Raw genomic sequence first — 20,667 nt, 5'->3', positions numbered from 1 at the left:
TGATAACTAAGCATGAATATTACACATGGATTATATTTTTTACTGATGAGCCAATAGAGAAATTCGACCTGATTACATTGAGTGTAAAATCGCTTCTGTATCTTCTATAGTAACGGAGATATGCGATTTTGAAATTTTATATAATGTTTTTGTAAAACGTGAAGCCTAAGGCTGTATTACATTGTTTCAACAATCAAAGTGGTTATTTCAAATCTCCACGACGACTACTACAATGAAGGACAAATATATTGTTTACTTTTTTGTTATGAGAGTTTCCATGGTAACTAAGCATGAATATTACACATGGATTAAATTTTTTACTGATGAGCCAATAGAGAATTTCGACCTGATTACATTGAGTGTAAAATCGCTTCTGTATCTGCTATAGTAACGGAGATATGCGATTTTGAAATTTTATATAATGTTTTTGTAAAACGTGAAGCCTAAGGATGTATAACATTGTTTCAACAATCAAAGTGGTTATTTCAAATCTCCACGACGACTACTACAATGAAGCACAAATATATTGCTTACTTTTTTGTTATGAGAGTTTCCATGGTAACTAAGCATGAATATTACACATGGATTAATTTTTTCCTGATGAGCCTATAGAGAACTTCGACCTAATTAGATTGAGTGTAAAATCACTTCTGTATATTCTATAGAAACAGAGATTTGCGAGTTTGAAATTTTATATAATGTTTTGGTAAAACGTGAAGCCTAAGGATGTATTACACTGATTCAACAATCAAAGTGGTTATTTCAAATCTCCAATTCGACTACTACAATCAAGCACAAATATATTGCTTACTTTTTTGTTATGAGAGTTTTCATGGCAACTAAGCATGAATATTACACATGGATTAAATTTTTCCTGATGAGCCGATAGAAAACTTCGACCTAATTAGATTGAGTGTAAAATCCCTTCTGTATATTCTATAGTAACAGAGATTTGCGAGTTTGAAATTTTATATAATGTTTTTGTAAAACGTGAAGCCTAAGGATGTATTACATTGTTTCAACAATCAAAGTGGTTATTTCAAATCTCCACGACGACTACTACAATGAAGCTCAAAAAGATTGTTTACTTTTTTTGTTATGAGAGTTTTCATGGCAACTAAGCAGGAATATTACACATGGATTAAATTTTTCCTGATGAGCCGATAGAAAACTTCGACCTAATTAGATTGAGTGTAAAATCCCATCTGTATATTCTATAGTAACAGAGATTTGCGAGTTTGAAATTTTATATAATGTTTTTGTAAAACGTGAAGCCTAAGGATGTATTACATTGTTTCAACAATCAAAGTGGTTATTCAAATCTCCACGACGACTACTACAATGAAGCACAAAAAGATTGTTTAATTTTTTTGTTATGAGAGTTTTCATGGCAACTAAGCATGAATATTACACATGGATTAAATTTTTCCTGATGAGCTGATAGAAAACTTCGACCTAATTAGATTGAGTGTAAAATCCCTTCTGTACATTCTATAGTAACAGAGATTTGCGAGTTTGAAATTTTATATAATGTTTTTGTAAAACGTGAAGCCTAAGGATGTATTACATTGTTTCAACAATCAAAGTGGATATTTCAAATCTCCACGACGACTACTACAATGAAGCACAAAAAGATTGTTTACTTTTTTTGTTATGAGAGTTTTCATGGCAACTAAGCATGAATATTACACATGGATTAATTTTTTCCTGATGAGCCGATAGAAAACTTCGACCTAATTAGATTGAGTGTAAAATCCCTTCTGTATATTCTATAGTAACAGAGATTTGCGAGTTTGAAATTTTATATAATGTTCTTGTAAAACGTGAAGCCTAAGGATGTATTACATTGTTTCAACAATCAAAGTGGTTATTTCAAATCTCCACGACGACGCGTACAATCCTGCACAAATAGATTGTTTACTTTATTGTTATGAGAGTTTCCATGGTAACTAAGCACGAATATTACATATGAATTATTTTTTTTCGGATGAGCCTATAGAGAGCATCGACCTGATTACATTGATGTAAAATCACTTCTGTATCTTATATAGTAACGGAGATATGCGAGTTTAAATTTTATATAATGTTTTTGTAAAACGTGAAGCCTAATGATGTATTACATTGTTTCAACAATCAAAGTGGTTATTTCAATTCTGCACGACGACGACTACAATCATACACAAATAGATTGTTTGCTTTATTGTTATGAGAGTTTCCATGGTAACTAAGCATGAATATTACACATGGATTAATTTTTTTATGATAAGCCTATACAGAGTTTCGACCTGATTACGTGAGTGTAAAATCACTTCTGTATCTTCTATAGTAACATAGATATACGAGTTTCAAATTTTATATGAGGTTTTTTTCAAAACGTGAGTCCTTAGTATGCATTACATTGTTTCAACAATCAAACTGGTTATTTGAAATCTCCACGACGACGCCTACAATCCTGCACAAATAGATTGTTTACTTTATTGTTATGAGAGTTTCCATGGTAACTAAGCATGAATATTACACATGGATTAAATTTTTCCTGATGAGCCTATAGAGACCTTCGACCTGATTACATTGAGTGTAAAATCGCTTCTGTATCTGCTATAGTAACGGAGATATGCGATTTTGAAATTTTACATAATGTTTTTGTAAAACGTGAAGCCTAAGGATGTATAACATTGTTTCAACAATCAAAGTGGTTATTTCAAATCTCCACGACGACTACTACAATGAAGCACAAATATATTGCTTACTTTTTTGTTATGAGACTTTCCATGGTAACTAAGCATGAATATTACACATGGATTAAATTTTTCCTGATGAGCCTATAGAGAGCTTCGACCTGATTACATTGAGTGTAAAATGACTTCTGAATCTGCTATAGTAACGGAGATATGCGATTTTGAAATTTTATATAATGTTTTTGTAAAACGTGAAGCCTAAGGATGTATAACATTGTTTCAACAATCAAAGTGGTTATTTCAAATCTCCACGACGACTACTACTATGAAGCACAAATATATTGCTTACTTTTTTGTTATGAGAGTTTCCATGGTAACTAAGCATGAATATTACACATGGATTAATTTTTTCCTGATGAGCCTATAGAGAACTTCGACCTAATTAGATTGAGTGTAAAATCACTTCTGTATATTCTATAGAAACAGAGATTTGCGAGTTTGAAATTTTATATAATGTTTTGGTAAAACGTGAAGCCTAAGGATGTATTACACTGATTCAACAATCAAAGTGGTTATTTCAAATCTCCAATTCGACTACTACAATCAAACACAAATATATTGCTTACTTTTTTGTTATGAGAGTTTTCATGGCAACTAAGCATGAATATTACACATGGATTAAATTTTTCCTGATGAGCCGATAGAAAACTTCGACCTAATTAGATTGAGTGTAAAATCCCTTCTGTATATTCTATAGTAACAGAGATTTGCGAGTTTGAAATTTTATATAATGTTTTTGTAAAACGTGAAGACTAAGGATGTATTACATTGTTTCAACAATCAAAGTGGTTATTTCAAATCTCCACGACGACTACTACAATGAAGCACAAAAAGATTGTTTACTTTTTTTGTTATGAGAGTTTTCATGGCAACTAACATGAATATTACACATGGATTAAATTTTTCCTGATGAGCCGATAGAAAACTTCGACCTAATTAGATTGAGTGTAAAATCCCTTCTGTATATTCTATAGTAACAGAGATTTGCGAGTTTGAAATTTTATATAATGTTTTTGTAAAACGTGAAGCCTAAGGATGTATTACATTGTTTCAACAATCAAAGTGGTTATTCAAATCTCCACGACGACTACTACAATGAAGCACAAAAAGATTGTTTAATTTTTTTGTTATGAGAGTTTTCATGGCAACTAAGCATGAATATTACACATGGATTAAATTTTTCCTGATGAGCCGATAGAAAACTTCGACCTAATTAGATTGAGTGTAAAATCCCTTCTGTACATTCTATAGTAACAGAGATTTGCGAGTTTGAAATTTTATATAATGTTTTTGTAAAACGTGAAGCCTAAGGATGTATTACATTGTTTCAACAATCAAAGTGGATATTTCAAATCTCCACGACGACTACTACAATGAAGCACAAAAAGATTGTTTACTTTTTTTGTTATGAGAGTTTTCATGGCAACTAAGCATGAATATTACACATGGATTAAATTTTTCCTGATGAGCCGATAGAAAACTTCGACCTAATTAGATTGAGTGTAAAATCCCTTCTGTATATTCTATAGTAACAGAGATTTGCGAGTTTGAAATTTTATATAATGTTTTTGTAAAACGTGAAGCCTAAGGATGTATTACATTGTTTCAACAATCAAAGTGGTTATTTCAAATCTCCACGACGACGCGTACAATCCTGCACAAATAGATTGTTTACTTTATTGTTATGAGAGTTTCCATGGTAACTAAGCACGAATATTACATATGAATTTTTTTTTTTCGGATGAGCCTATAGAGAGCTTCGACCTGATTACATTGATGTAAAATCACTTCTGTATCTTATATAGTAACGGAGATATGCGAGTTTAAATTTTATATAATGTTTTTGTAAAACGTGAAGCCTAATGATGTATTACATTGTTTCAACAATCAAAGTGGTTATTTCAATTCTGCACGACGACGACTACAATCATACACAAATAGATTGTTTGATTTATTGTTATGAGAGTTTCCATGGTAACTAAGCATGAATATTACACATGGATTAATTTTTTTATGATGAGCCTATACAGAGTTTCGACCTGATTACGTGAGTGTAAAATCACTTCTGTATCTTCTATAGTAACATAGATATACGAGTTTCAAATTTTATAAGAGGTTTTTTTCAAAACGTGAGTCCTTAGTATGCATTACATTGTTTCAACAATCAAACTGGTTATTTGAAATCTCCACGACGACGCCTATAATAATGCACAAATAGATTGTTTACTTTATTGTTATGAGAGTTTCCATGGTAACTAAGCATGAATATTACACATGGATTAAATTTTTCCTGATGAGCCTATAGAGACCTTCGACCTGATTACATTGAGTGTAAAATCGCTTCTGTATCTGCTATAGTAACGGAGATATGCGATTTTGAAATTTTACATAATGTTTTTGTAAAACGTGAAGCCTAAGGATGTATAACATTGTTTCAACAATCAAAGTGGTTATTTCAAATCTCCACGACGACTACTACAATGAAGCACAAATATATTGCTTACTTTTTTGTTATGAGAGTTTCCATGGTAACTAAGCACGAATATTACACATGGATTAAATTTTTCCTGATGAGCCTATAGAGAGCTTCGACCTGATTACATTGAGTGTAAAATGACTTCTGAATCTGCTATAGTAACGGAGATATGCGATTTTGAAATTTTATATAATGTTTTTGTAAAACGTGAAGCCTAAGGATGTATAACATTGTTTCAACAATCAAAGTGGTTATTTCAAATCTCCACGACGACTACTACAATGAAGCACAAATATATTGCTTACTTTTTTGTTATGAGAGTTTCCATGGTAACTAAACATGAATATTACACATGGATTAATTTTTTCCTGATGAGCCTATAGAGAACTTCGACCTAATTAGATTGAGTGTAAAATCACTTCTGTATATTCTATAGAAACAGATATTTGCGAGTTTGAAATTTTATATAATGTTTTGGTAAAACGTGAAGCCTAAGGATGTATTACACTGATTCAACAATCAAAGTGGTTATTTCAAATCTCCAATTCGACTACTACAATCAAACACAAATATATTGCTTACTTTTTTGTTATGAGAGTTTTCATGGCAACTAAGCATGAATATTACACATGGATTAAATTTTTCCTGATGAGCCGATAGAAAACTTCGACCTAATTAGATTGAGTGTAAAATCCCTTCTGTATATTCTATAGTAACAGAGATTTGCGAGTTTGAAATTTTATATAATGTTTTTGTAAAACGTGAAGCCTAAGGATGTATTACATTGTTTCAACAATCAAAGTGGTTATTTCAAATCTCCACGACGACTACTACAATGAAGCACAAAAAGATTGTTTACTTTTTTTGTTATGAGAGTTTTCATGGCAACTAACATGAATATTACACATGGATTAAATTTTTCCTGATGAGCCGATAGAAAACTTCGACCTAATTAGATTGAGTGTAAAATCCCTTCTGTATATTCTATAGTAACAGAGATTTGCGAGTTTGAAATTTTATATAATGTTTTTGTAAAACGTGAAGCCTAAGGATGTATTACATTGTTTCAACAATCAAAGTGGTTATTCAAATCTCCACGACGACTACTACAATGAAGCACAAAAAGATTGTTTAATTTTTTTGTTATGAGAGTTTTCATGGCAACTAAGCATGAATATTACACATGGATTAAATTTTTCCTGATGAGCCGATAGAAAACTTCGACCTAATTAGATTGAGTGTAAAATCCCTTCTGTACATTCTATAGTAACAGAGATTTGCGAGTTTGAAATTTTATATAATGTTTTTGTAAAACGTGAAGCCTAAGGATGTATTACATTGTTTCAACAATCAAAGTGGATATTTCAAATCTCCACGACGACTACTACAATGAAGCACAAAAAGATTGTTTACTTTTTTTGTTATGAGAGTTTTCATGGCAACTAAGCATGAATATTACACATGGATAAAAATTTTTCCTGATGAGCCGATAGAAAACTTCGACCTAATTAGATTGAGTGTAAAATCCCTTCTGTATATTCTATAGTAACAGAGATTTGCGAGTTTGAAATTTTATATAATGTTTTTGTAAAACGTGAAGCCTAAGGATGTATTACATTGTTTCAACAATCAAAGTGGTTATTTCAAATCTCCACGGCGACTACTACAATGAAGCACAAAAAGATTGTTTACTTTTTTTGTTATGAGAGTTTTCATGGCAACTAAGCATGAATATTACACAGGGATTAAATTTTTCCTGATGAGCCGATAGAAAACTTCGACCTAATTAGATTGAGTGTAAAATCCCTTCTGTATATTCTATAGTAACAGAGATTTGCGAGTTTGAAATTTTATATAATGTTTTTGTAAAACGTGAAGCCTAAGGATGTGTTACACTGATTCAACAATCAAAGTGGTTATTTCAAATCTCCAATTCGACTACTACAATCAAGCACAAATAGATTGTTTACTTTTTTGTTATGAGAGTTTTCATGGCAACTAAGCATGAATATTACACATGGAATAAATTTTTCCTGATGAGCCTATAGAGACCTTCGACCTGATTAGATTGAGTGTAAAATCCATTCTGTATATTCTATAGTAACGGAGATTTGCGAGTTTGAAATTTTATATAATGTTTTTCAAAACGTGAGGCCTTAGTATGCAATACACTGTTTCAACAATCAAACTGGTTATTTCAAATCTCCACGACGACGCCTACAATAATGCACAAATAGATTGTTTACTTTATTGTTATGAGAGTTTCCATGATAACTAAGCATGAATATTACACATGGATTATATTTTTTACTGATGAGCCAATAGAGAACTTCGACCTGATTACATTGAGTGTAAAATCGCTTCTGTATCTTCTATAGTAACGGAGATATGCGATTTTGAAATTTTATATAATGTTTTTGTAAAACGTGAAGCCTAAGGATGTATTACATTGTTTCAACAATCAAAGTGGTTATTTCAAATCTCCAATTCGACTACTACAATCAAGCACAAATATATTGCTTACTTTTTTGTTATGAGAGTTTTCATGGCAACTAAGCATGAATATTACACATGGATTAAATTTTTCCTGATGAGCCGATAGAAAACTTCGACCTAATTAGATTGAGTGTAAAATCCCTTCTGTATATTCTATAGTAACAGAGATTTGCGAGTTTGAAATTTTATATAATGTTTTTGTAAAACGTGAAGCCTAATTATGTATTACATTGTTTCAACAATCAAAGTGGTTATTTCAAATCTCCACGACGACTACTACAATGAAGCACAAAAAGATTGTTTACTTTTTTTGTTATGAGAGTTTTCATGGCAACTAAGCATGAATATTACACATGGATTAAATTTTTCCTGATGAGCCGATAGAAAACTTCGACCTAATTAGATTGAGTGTAAAATCCCTTCTGTATATTCTATAGTAACAGAGATTTGCGAGTTTGAAATTTTATATAATGTTTTTGTAAAACGTGAAGCCTAAGGATGTATTACATTGTTTCAACAATCAAAGTGGTTATTCAAATCTCCACGACGACTACTACAATGAAGCACAAAAAGATTGTTTAATTTTTTTGTTATGAGAGTTTTCATGGCAACTAAGCATGAATATTACACATGGATTAAATTTTTCCTGATGAGCCGATAAAAAACTTCGACCTAATTAGATTGAGTGTAAAATCCCTTCTGTACATTCTATAGTAACAGAGATTTGCGAGTTTGAAATTTTATATAATGTTTTTGTAAAACGTGAAGCCTAAGGATGTATTACATTGTTTCAACAATCAAAGTGGATATTTCAAATCTCCACGACGACTACTACAATGAAGCACAAAAAGATTGTTTACTTTTTTTGTTATGAGAGTTTTCATGGCAACTAAGCATGAATATTACACATGGATTAAATTTTTCCTGATGAGCCGATAGAAAACTTCGACCTAATTAGATTGAGTGTAAAATCCCTTCTGTATATTCTATAGTAACAGAGATTTGCGAGTTTGAAATTTTATATAATGTTTTTGTAAAACGTGAAGCCTAAGGATGTATTACATTGTTTCAACAATCAAAGTGGTTATTTCAAATCTCCACGACGACGCGTACAATCCTGCACAAATAGATTGTTTACTTTATTGTTATGAGAATTTCCATGGTAACTAAGCACGAATATTACATATGAATTTTTTTTTTTCGGATGAGCCTATAGAGAGCTTCGACCTGATTACATTGATGTAAAATCACTTCTGTATCTTATATAGTAACGGAGATATGCGAGTTTAAATTTTATATAATGTTTTTGTAAAACGTGAAGCCTAATGATGTATTACATTGTTTCAACAATCAAAGTGGTTATTTCAATTCTGCACGACGACGACTACAATCATACACAAATAGATTGTTTGATTTATTGTTATGAGAGTTTCCATGGTAACTAAGCATGAATATTACACATGGATTAATTTTTTTATGATGAGCCTATACAGAGTTTCGACCTGATTACGTGAGTGTAAAATCACTTCTGTATCTTCTATAGTAACATAGATATACGAGTTTCAAATTTTATAAGAGGTTTTTTTCAAAACGTGAGTCCTTAGTATACATTACATTGTTTCAACAATCAAACTGGTTATTTGAAATCTCCACGACGACGCCTACAATCCTGCACAAATAGATTGTTTACTTTATTGTTATGAGAGTTTCCATGGTAACTAAGCATGAATATTACACATGGATTAATTTTTTTATGATGAGCCTATAGAGACCTTCGACCTGATTACATTGAGTGTAAAATCGCTTCTGTATCTGCTATAGTAACGGAGATATGCGATTTTGAAATTTTACATAATGTTTTTGTAAAATGTGAAGCCTAAGGATGTATAACATTGTTTCAACAATCAAAGTGGTTATTTCAAATCACCACGACGACTACTACAATGAAGCACAAATATATTGCTTACTTTTTTGTTATGAGAGTTTCCATGGTAACTAAGCATGAATATTACACATGGATTAAAGTTTTCCTGATGAGCCTATAGAGAGCTTCGACCTGATTACATTGAGTGTAAAATGACTTCTGAATCTGCTATAGTAACGGAGATATGCGATTTTGAAATTTTATATAATGTTTTTGTAAAACGTGAAGCCTAAGGATGTATAACATTGTTTCAACAATCAAAGTGGTTATTTCAAATCTCCACGACGACTACTACTATGAAGCACAAATATATTGCTTACTTTTTTGTTATGAGAGTTTCCATGGTAACTAAGCATGAATATTACACATGGATTAATTTTTTCCTGATGAGCCTATAGAGAACTTCGACCTAATTAGATTGAGTGTAAAATGACTTCTGTATATTCTATAGAAACAGAGATTTGCGAGTTTGAAATTTTATATAATGTTTTGGTAAAACGTGAAGCCTAAGGATGTATTACACTGATTCAACAATCAAAGTGGTTATTTCAAATCTCCAATTCGACTACTACAATCAAACACAAATATATTGCTTACTTTTTTGTTATGAGAGTTTTCATGGCAACTAAGCATGAATATTACACATGGATTAAATTTTTCCTGATGAGCCGATAGAAAACTTCGACCTAATTAGATTGAGTGTAAAATCCCTTCTGTATATTCTATAGTAACAGAGATTTGCGAGTTTGAAATTTTATATAATGTTTTTGTAAAACGTGAAGCCTAAGGATGTATTACATTGTTTCAACAATCAAAGTGGTTATTTCAAATCTCCACGGCGACTACTACAATGAAGCACAAAAAGATTGTTTACTTTTTTTGTTATGAGAGTTTTCATGGCAACTAAGCATGAATATTACACAGGGATTAAATTTTTCCTGATGAGCCGATAGAAAACTTCGACCTAATTAGATTGAGTGTAAAATCCCTTCTGTATATTCTATAGTAACAGAGATTTGCGAGTTTGAAATTTTATATAATGTTTTTGTAAAACGTGAAGCCTAAGGATGTGTTACACTGATTCAACAATCAAAGTGGTTATTTCAAATCTCCAATTCGACTACTACAATCAAGCACAAATAGATTGTTTACTTTTTTGTTATGAGAGTTTTCATGGCAACTAAGCATGAATATTACACATGGAATAAATTTTTCCTGATGAGCCTATAGAGACCTTCGACCTGATTAGATTGAGTGTAAAATCCATTCTGTATATTCTATAGTAACGGAGATTTGCGAGTTTGAAATTTTATATAATGTTTTTCAAAACGTGAGGCCTTAGTATGCAATACACTGTTTCAACAATCAAACTGGTTATTTCAAATCTCCACGACGACGCCTACAATAATGCACAAATAGATTGTTTACTTTATTGTTATGAGAGTTTCCATGATAACTAAGCATGAATATTACACATGGATTATATTTTTTACTGATGAGCCAATAGAGAACTTCGACCTGATTACATTGAGTGTAAAATCGCTTCTGTATCTTCTATAGTAACGGAGATATGCGATTTTGAAATTTTATATAATGTTTTTGTAAAACGTGAAGCCTAAGGATGTATTACATTGTTTCAACAATCAAAGTGGTTATTTCAAATCTCCAATTCGACTACTACAATCAAGCACAAATATATTGCTTACTTTTTTGTTATGAGAGTTTTCATGGCAACTAAGCATGAATATTACACATGGATTAAATTTTTCCTGATGAGCCGATAGAAAACTTCGACCTAATTAGATTGAGTGTAAAATCCCTTCTGTATATTCTATAGTAACAGAGATTTGCGAGTTTGAAATTTTATATAATGTTTTTGTAAAACGTGAAGCCTAATTATGTATTACATTGTTTCAACAATCAAAGTGGTTATTTCAAATCTCCACGACGACTACTACAATGAAGCACAAAAAGATTGTTTACTTTTTTTGTTATGAGAGTTTTCATGGCAACTAAGCATGAATATTACACATGGATTAAATTTTTCCTGATGAGCCGATAGAAAACTTCGACCTAATTAGATTGAGTGTAAAATCCCTTCTGTATATTCTATAGTAACAGAGATTTGCGAGTTTGAAATTTTATATAATGTTTTTGTAAAACGTGAAGCCTAAGGATGTATTACATTGTTTCAACAATCAAAGTGGTTATTCAAATCTCCACGACGACTACTACAATGAAGCACAAAAAGATTGTTTAATTTTTTTGTTATGAGAGTTTTCATGGCAACTAAGCATGAATATTACACATGGATTAAATTTTTCCTGATGAGCCGATAAAAAACTTCGACCTAATTAGATTGAGTGTAAAATCCCTTCTGTACATTCTATAGTAACAGAGATTTGCGAGTTTGAAATTTTATATAATGTTTTTGTAAAACGTGAAGCCTAAGGATGTATTACATTGTTTCAACAATCAAAGTGGATATTTCAAATCTCCACGACGACTACTACAATGAAGCACAAAAAGATTGTTTACTTTTTTTGTTATGAGAGTTTTCATGGCAACTAAGCATGAATATTACACATGGATTAAATTTTTCCTGATGAGCCGATAGAAAACTTCGACCTAATTAGATTGAGTGTAAAATCCCTTCTGTATATTCTATAGTAACAGAGATTTGCGAGTTTGAAATTTTATATAATGTTTTTGTAAAACGTGAAGCCTAAGGATGTATTACATTGTTTCAACAATCAAAGTGGTTATTTCAAATCTCCACGACGACGCGTACAATCCTGCACAAATAGATTGTTTACTTTATTGTTATGAGAATTTCCATGGTAACTAAGCACGAATATTACATATGAATTTTTTTTTTTCGGATGAGCCTATAGAGAGCTTCGACCTGATTACATTGATGTAAAATCACTTCTGTATCTTATATAGTAACGGAGATATGCGAGTTTAAATTTTATATAATGTTTTTGTAAAACGTGAAGCCTAATGATGTATTACATTGTTTCAACAATCAAAGTGGTTATTTCAATTCTGCACGACGACGACTACAATCATACACAAATAGATTGTTTGATTTATTGTTATGAGAGTTTCCATGGTAACTAAGCATGAATATTACACATGGATTAATTTTTTTATGATGAGCCTATACAGAGTTTCGACCTGATTACGTGAGTGTAAAATCACTTCTGTATCTTCTATAGTAACATAGATATACGAGTTTCAAATTTTATAAGAGGTTTTTTTCAAAACGTGAGTCCTTAGTATGCATTACATTGTTTCAACAATCAAACTGGTTATTTGAAATCTCCACGACGACGCCTACAATCCTGCACAAATAGATTGTTTACTTTATTGTTATGAGAGTTTCCATGGTAACTAAGCATGAATATTACACATGGATTAATTTTTTTATGATGAGCCTATAGAGACCTTCGACCTGATTACATTGAGTGTAAAATCGCTTCTGTATCTGCTATAGTAACGGAGATATGCGATTTTGAAATTTTACATAATGTTTTTGTAAAATGTGAAGCCTAAGGATGTATAACATTGTTTCAACAATCAAAGTGGTTATTTCAAATCACCACGACGACTACTACAATGAAGCACAAATATATTGCTTACTTTTTTGTTATGAGAGTTTCCATGGTAACTAAGCATGAATATTACACATGGATTAAAGTTTTCCTGATGAGCCTATAGAGAGCTTCGACCTGATTACATTGAGTGTAAAATGACTTCTGAATCTGCTATAGTAACGGAGATATGCGATTTTGAAATTTTATATAATGTTTTTGTAAAACGTGAAGCCTAAGGATGTATAACATTGTTTCAACAATCAAAGTGGTTATTTCAAATCTCCACGACGACTACTACTATGAAGCACAAATATATTGCTTCCTTTTTTGTTATGAGAGTTTCCATGGTAACTAAGCATGAATATTACACATGGATTAATTTTTTCCTGATGAGCCTATAGAGAACTTCGACCTAATTAGATTGAGTGTAAAATCACTTCTGTATATTCTATAGAAACAGAGATTTGCGAGTTTGAAATTTTATATAATGTTTTGGTAAAACGTGAAGCCTAAGGATGTATTACACTGATTCAACAATCAAAGTGGTTATTTCAAATCTCCAATTCGACTACTACAATCAAACACAAATATATTGCTTACTTTTTTGTTATGAGAGTTTTCATGGCAACTAAGCATGAATATTACACATGGATTAAATTTTTCCTGATGAGCCGATAGAAAACTTCGACCTAATTAGATTGAGTGTAAAATCCCTTCTGTATATTCTATAGTAACAGAGATTTGCGAGTTTGAAATTTTATATAATGTTTTTGTAAAACGTGAAGCCTAAGGATGTATTACATTGTTTCAACAATCAAAGTGGTTATTTCAAATCTCCACGACGACTACTACAATGAAGCACAAAAAGATTGTTTACTTTTTTTGTTATGAGAGTTTTCATGGCAACTAACATGAATATTACACATGGATTAAATTTTTCCTGATGAGCCGATAGAAAACTTCGACCTAATTAGATTGAGTGTAAAATCCCTTCTGTATATTCTATAGTAACAGAGATTTGCGAGTTTGAAATTTTATATAATGTTTTTGTAAAACGTGAAGCCTAAGGATGTATTACATTGTTTCAACAATCAAAGTGGTTATTCAAATCTCCACGACGACTACTACAATGAAGCACAAAAAGATTGTTTAATTTTTTTGTTATGAGAGTTTTCATGGCAACTAAGCATGAATATTACACATGGATTAAATTTTTCCTGATGAGCCGATAGAAAACTTCGACCTAATTAGATTGAGTGTAAAATCCCTTCTGTACATTCTATAGTAACAGAGATTTGCGAGTTTGAAATTTTATATAATGTTTTTGTAAAACGTGAAGCCTAAGGATGTATTACATTGTTTCAACAATCAAAGTGGATATTTCAAATCTCCACGACGACTACTACAATGAAGCACAAAAAGATTGTTTACTTTTTTTGTTATGAGAGTTTTCATGGCAACTAAGCATGAATATTACACATGGATTAAATTTTTCCTGATGAGCCGATAGAAAACTTCGACCTAATTAGATTGAGTGTAAAATCCCTTCTGTATATTCTATAGTAACAGAGATTTGCGAGTTTGAAATTTTATATAATGTTTTTGTAAAACGTGAAGCCTAAGGATGTATTACATTGTTTCAACAATCAAAGTGGTTATTTCAAATCTCCACGACGACGCGTACAATCCTGCACAAATAGATTGTTTACTTTATTGTTATGAGAGTTTCCATGGTAACTAAGCACGAATATTACATATGAATTTTTTTTTTTCGGATGAGCCTATAGAGAGCTTCGACCTGATTACATTGATGTAAAATCACTTCTGTATCTTATATAGTAACGGAGATATGCGAGTTTAAATTTTATATAATGTTTTTGTAAAACGTGAAGCCTAATGATGTATTACATTGTTTCAACAATCAAAGTGGTTATTTCAATTCTGCACGACGACGACTACAATCATACACAAATAGATTGTTTGATTTATTGTTATGAGAGTTTCCATGGTAACTAAGCATGAATATTACACATGGATTAATTTTTTTATGATGAGCCTATACAGAGTTTCGACCTGATTACGTGAGTGTAAAATCACTTCTGTATCTTCTATAGTAACATAGATATACGAGTTTCAAATTTTATAAGAGGTTTTTTTCAAAACGTGAGTCCTTAGTATGCATTACATTGTTTCAACAATCAAACTGGTTATTTGAAATCTCCACGACGACGCCTATAATAATGCACAAATAGATTGTTTACTTTATTGTTATGAGAGTTTCCATGGTAACTAAGCATGAATATTACACATGGATTAAATTTTTCCTGATGAGCCTATAGAGACCTTCGACCTGATTACATTGAGTGTAAAATCGCTTCTGTATCTGCTATAGTAACGGAGATATGCGATTTTGAAATTTTATATAATGTTTTTGTAAAACGTGAAGCCTAAGGATGTATTACATTGTTTCAACAATCAAAGTGGATATTTCAAATCTCCACGACGACTACTACAATGAAGCACAAAAAGATTGTTTACTTTTTTTGTTATGAGAGTTTTCATGGCAACTAAGCATGAATATTACACATGGATAAAATTTTTCCTGATGAGCCGATAGAAAACTTCGACCTAATTAGATTGAGTGTAAAATCCCTTCTGTATATTCTATAGTAACAGAGATTTGCGAGTTTGAAATTTTATATAATGTTTTTGTAAAACGTGAAGCCTAAGGATGTATTACATTGTTTCAACAATCAAAGTGGTTATTTCAAATCTCCACGGCGACTACTACAATGAAGCACAAAAAGATTGTTTACTTTTTTTGTTATGAGAGTTTTCATGGCAACTAAGCATGAATATTACACAGGGATTAAATTTTTCCTGATGAGCCGATAGAAAACTTCGACCTAATTAGATTGAGTGTAAAATCCCTTCTGTATATTCTATAGTAACAGAGATTTGCGAGTTTGAAATTTTATATAATGTTTTTGTAAAACGTGAAGCCTAAGGATGTGTTACACTGATTCAACAATCAAAGTGGTTATTTCAAATCTCCAATTCGACTACTACAATCAAGCACAAATAGATTGTTTACTTTTTTGTTATGAGAGTTTTCATGGCAACTAAGCATGAATATTACACATGGAATAAATTTTTCCTGATGAGCCTATAGAGACCTTCGACCTGATTAGATTGAGTGTAAAATCCATTCTGTATATTCTATAGTAACGGAGATTTGCGAGTTTGAAATTTTATATAATGTTTTTCAAAACGTGAGGCCTTAGTATGCAATACACTGTTTCAACAATCAAACTGGTTATTTCAAATCTCCACGACGACGCCTACAATAATGCACAAATAGATTGTTTACTTTATTGTTATGAGAGTTTCCATGATAACTAAGCATGAATATTACACATGGATTATATTTTTTACTGATGAGCCAATAGAGAACTTCGACCTGATTACATTGAGTGTAAAATCGCTTCTGTATCTTCTATAGTAACGGAGATATGCGATTTTGAAATTTTATATAATGTTTTTGTAAAACGTGAAGCCTAAGGATGTATTACATTGTTTCAACAATCAAAGTGGTTATTTCAAATCTCCAATTCGACTACTACAATCAAGCACAAATATATTGCTTACTTTTTTGTTATGAGAGTTTTCATGGCAACTAAGCATGAATATTACACATGGATTAAATTTTTCCTGATGAGCCGATAGAAAACTTCGACCTAATTAGATTGAGTGTAAAATCCCTTCTGTATATTCTATAGTAACAGAGATTTGCGAGTTTGAAATTTTATATAATGTTTTTGTAAAACGTGAAGCCTAATTATGTATTACATTGTTTCAACAATCAAAGTGGTTATTTCAAATCTCCACGACGACTACTACAATGAAGCACAAAAAGATTGTTTACTTTTTTTGTTATGAGAGTTTTCATGGCAACTAAGCATGAATATTACACATGGATTAAATTTTTCCTGATGAGCCGATAGAAAACTTCGACCTAATTAGATTGAGTGTAAAATCCCTTCTGTATATTCTATAGTAACAGAGATTTGCGAGTTTGAAATTTTATATAATGTTTTTGTAAAACGTGAAGCCTAAGGATGTATTACATTGTTTCAACAATCAAAGTGGTTATTCAAATCTCCACGACGACTACTACAATGAAGCACAAAAAGATTGTTTAATTTTTTTGTTATGAGAGTTTTCATGGCAACTAAGCATGAATATTACACATGAATTAAATTTTTCCTGATGAGCCGATAAAAAACTTCGACCTAATTAGATTGAGTGTAAAATCCCTTCTGTACATTCTATAGTAACAGAGATTTGCGAGTTTGAAATTTTATATAATGTTTTTGTAAAACGTGAAGCCTAAGGATGTATTACATTGTTTCAACAATCAAAGTGGATATTTCAAATCTCCACGACGACTACTACAATGAAGCACAAAAAGATTGTTTACTTTTTTTGTTATGAGAGTTTTCATGGCAACTAAGCATGAATATTACACATGGATTAAATTTTTCCTGATGAGCCGATAGAAAACTTCGACCTAATTAGATTGAGTGTAAAATCCCTTCTGTATATTCTATAGTAACAGAGATTTGCGAGTTTGAAATTTTATATAATGTTTTTGTAAAACGTGAAGCCTAAGGATGTATTACATTGTTTCAACAATCAAAGTGGTTATTTCAAATCTCCACGACGACGCGTACAATCCTGCACAAATAGATTGTTTACTTTATTGTTATGAGAATTTCCATGGTAACTAAGCACGAATATTACATATGAATTTTTTTTTTCGGATGAGCCTATAGAGAGCTTCGACCTGATTACATTGATGTAAAATCACTTCTGTATCTTATATAGTAACGGAGATATGCGAGTTTAAATTTTATATAATGTTTTTGTAAAACGTGAAGCCTAATGATGTATTACATTGTTTCAACAATCAAAGTGGTTATTTCAATTCTGCACGACGACGACTACAATCATACACAAATAGATTGTTTGATTTATTGTTATGAGAGTTTCCATGGTAACTAAGCATGAATATTACACATGGATTAATTTTTTTATGATGAGCCTATACAGAGTTTCGACCTGATTACGTGAGTGTAAAATCACTTCTGTATCTTCTATAGTAACATAGATATACGAGTTTCAAATTTTATAAGAGGTTTTTTTCAAAACGTGAGTCCTTAGTATGCATTACATTGTTTCAACAATCAAACTGGTTATTTGAAATCTCCACGACGACGCCTACAATCCTGCACAAATAGATTGTTTACTTTATTGTTATGAGAGTTTCCATGGTAACTAAGCATGAATATTACACATGGATTAATTTTTTTATGATGAGCCTATAGAGACCTTCGACCTGATTACATTGAGTGTAAAATCGCTTCTGTATCTGCTATAGTAACGGAGATATGCGATTTTGAAATTTTACATAATGTTTTTGTAAAATGTGAAGCCTAAGGATGTATAACATTGTTTCAACAATCAAAGTGGTTATTTCAAATCACCACGACGACTACTACAATGAAGCACAAATATATTGCTTACTTTTTTGTTATGAGAGTTTCCATGGTAACTAAGCATGAATATTACACATGGATTAAAGTTTTCCTGATGAGCCTATAGAGAGCTTCGACCTGATTACATTGAGTGTAAAATCACTTCTGAATCTCCTATAGTAACGGAGATATGCGATTTTGAAATTTTATATAATGTTTTTGTAAAACGTGAAGCCTAAGGATGTATAACATTGTTTCAACAATCAAAGTGGTTATTTCAAATCTCCACGACGACTACTACAATGAAGCACAAATATATTGCTTACTTTTTTGTTATGAGAGTTTCCATGGTAACTAAGCATGAATATTACACATGGATTAATTTTTTCCTGATGAGCCTATAGAGAACTTCGACCTAATTAGATTGAGTGTAAAATCACTTCTGTATATTCTATAGAAACAGAGATTTGCGAGTTTGAAATTTTATATAATGTTTTGGTAAAACGTGAAGCCTAAGGATGTATTACACTGATTCAACAATCAAAGTGGTTATTTCAAATCTCCAATTCGACTACTACAATCAAGCACAAATATATTGCTTACTTTTTTGTTATGAGAGTTTTCATGGCAACTAAGCATGAATATTACACATGGATTAAATTTTTCCTGATGAGCCGATAGAAAACTTCGACCTAATTAGATTGAGTGTAAAATCCCTTCTGTATATTCTATAGTAACAGAGATTTGCGAGTTTGAAATTTTATATAATGTTTTTGTAAAACGTGAAGCCTAAGGATGTATTACATTGTTTCAACAATCAAAGTGGTTATTTCAAATCTCCACGACGACTACTACAATGAAGCTCAAAAAGATTGTTTACTTTTTTTGTTATGAGAGTTTTCATGGCAACTAAGCAGGAATATTACACATGGATTAAATTTTTCCTGATGAGCCGATAGAAAACTTCGACCTAATTAGATTGAGTGTAAAATCCCTTCTGTATATTCTATAGTAACAGAGATTTGCGAGTTTGAAATTTTATATAATGTTTTTGTAAAACGTGAAGCCTAAGGATGTATTACATTGTTTCAACAATCAAAGTGGTTATTCAAATCTCCACGACGACTACTACAATGAAGCACAAAAAGATTGTTTAATTTTTTTGTTATGAGAGTTTTCATGGCAACTAAGCATGAATATTACACATGGATTAAATTTTTCCTGATGAGCCGATAGAAAACTTCGACCTAATTAGATTGAGTGTAAAATCCCTTCTGTACATTCTATAGTAACAGAGATTTGCGAGTTTGAAATTTTATATAATGTTTTTGTAAAACGTGAAGCCTAAGGATGTATTACATTGTTTCAACAATCAAAGTGGATATTTCAAATCTCCACGACGACTACTACAATGAAGCACAAAAAGATTGTTTACTTTTTTTGTTATGAGAGTTTTCATGGCAACTAAGCATGAATATTACACATGGATTAATTTTTTCCTGATGAGCCGATAGAAAACTTCGACCTAATTAGATTGAGTGTAAAATCCCTTCTGTATATTCTATAGTAACAGAGATTTGCGAGTTTGAAATTTTATATAATGTTTTTGTAAAACTTGAAGCCTAAGGATGTATTACATTGTTTCAACAATCAAAGTGGTTATTTCAAATCTCCACGACGACGCGTACAATCCTGCACAAATAGATTGTTTACTTTATTGTTATGAGAGTTTCCATGGTAACTAAGCACGAATATTACATATGAATTATTTTTTTTCGGATGAGCCTATAGAGAGCTTCGACCTGATTACATTGATGTAAAATCACTTCTGTATCTTATATAGTAACGGAGATATGCGAGTTTAAATTTTATATAATGTTTTTGTAAAACGTGAAGC

This window comes from Lepisma saccharinum, unplaced genomic scaffold, assembly GCF_977018435.1.
Source record: "Lepisma saccharinum unplaced genomic scaffold, izLepSacc3.1 HAP1_SCAFFOLD_35, whole genome shotgun sequence".
In the NCBI taxonomy this organism is placed as follows: domain Eukaryota; kingdom Metazoa; phylum Arthropoda; class Insecta; order Zygentoma; family Lepismatidae; genus Lepisma; species Lepisma saccharinum.
Note: the sequence above shows the minus strand (reverse complement) of the source record.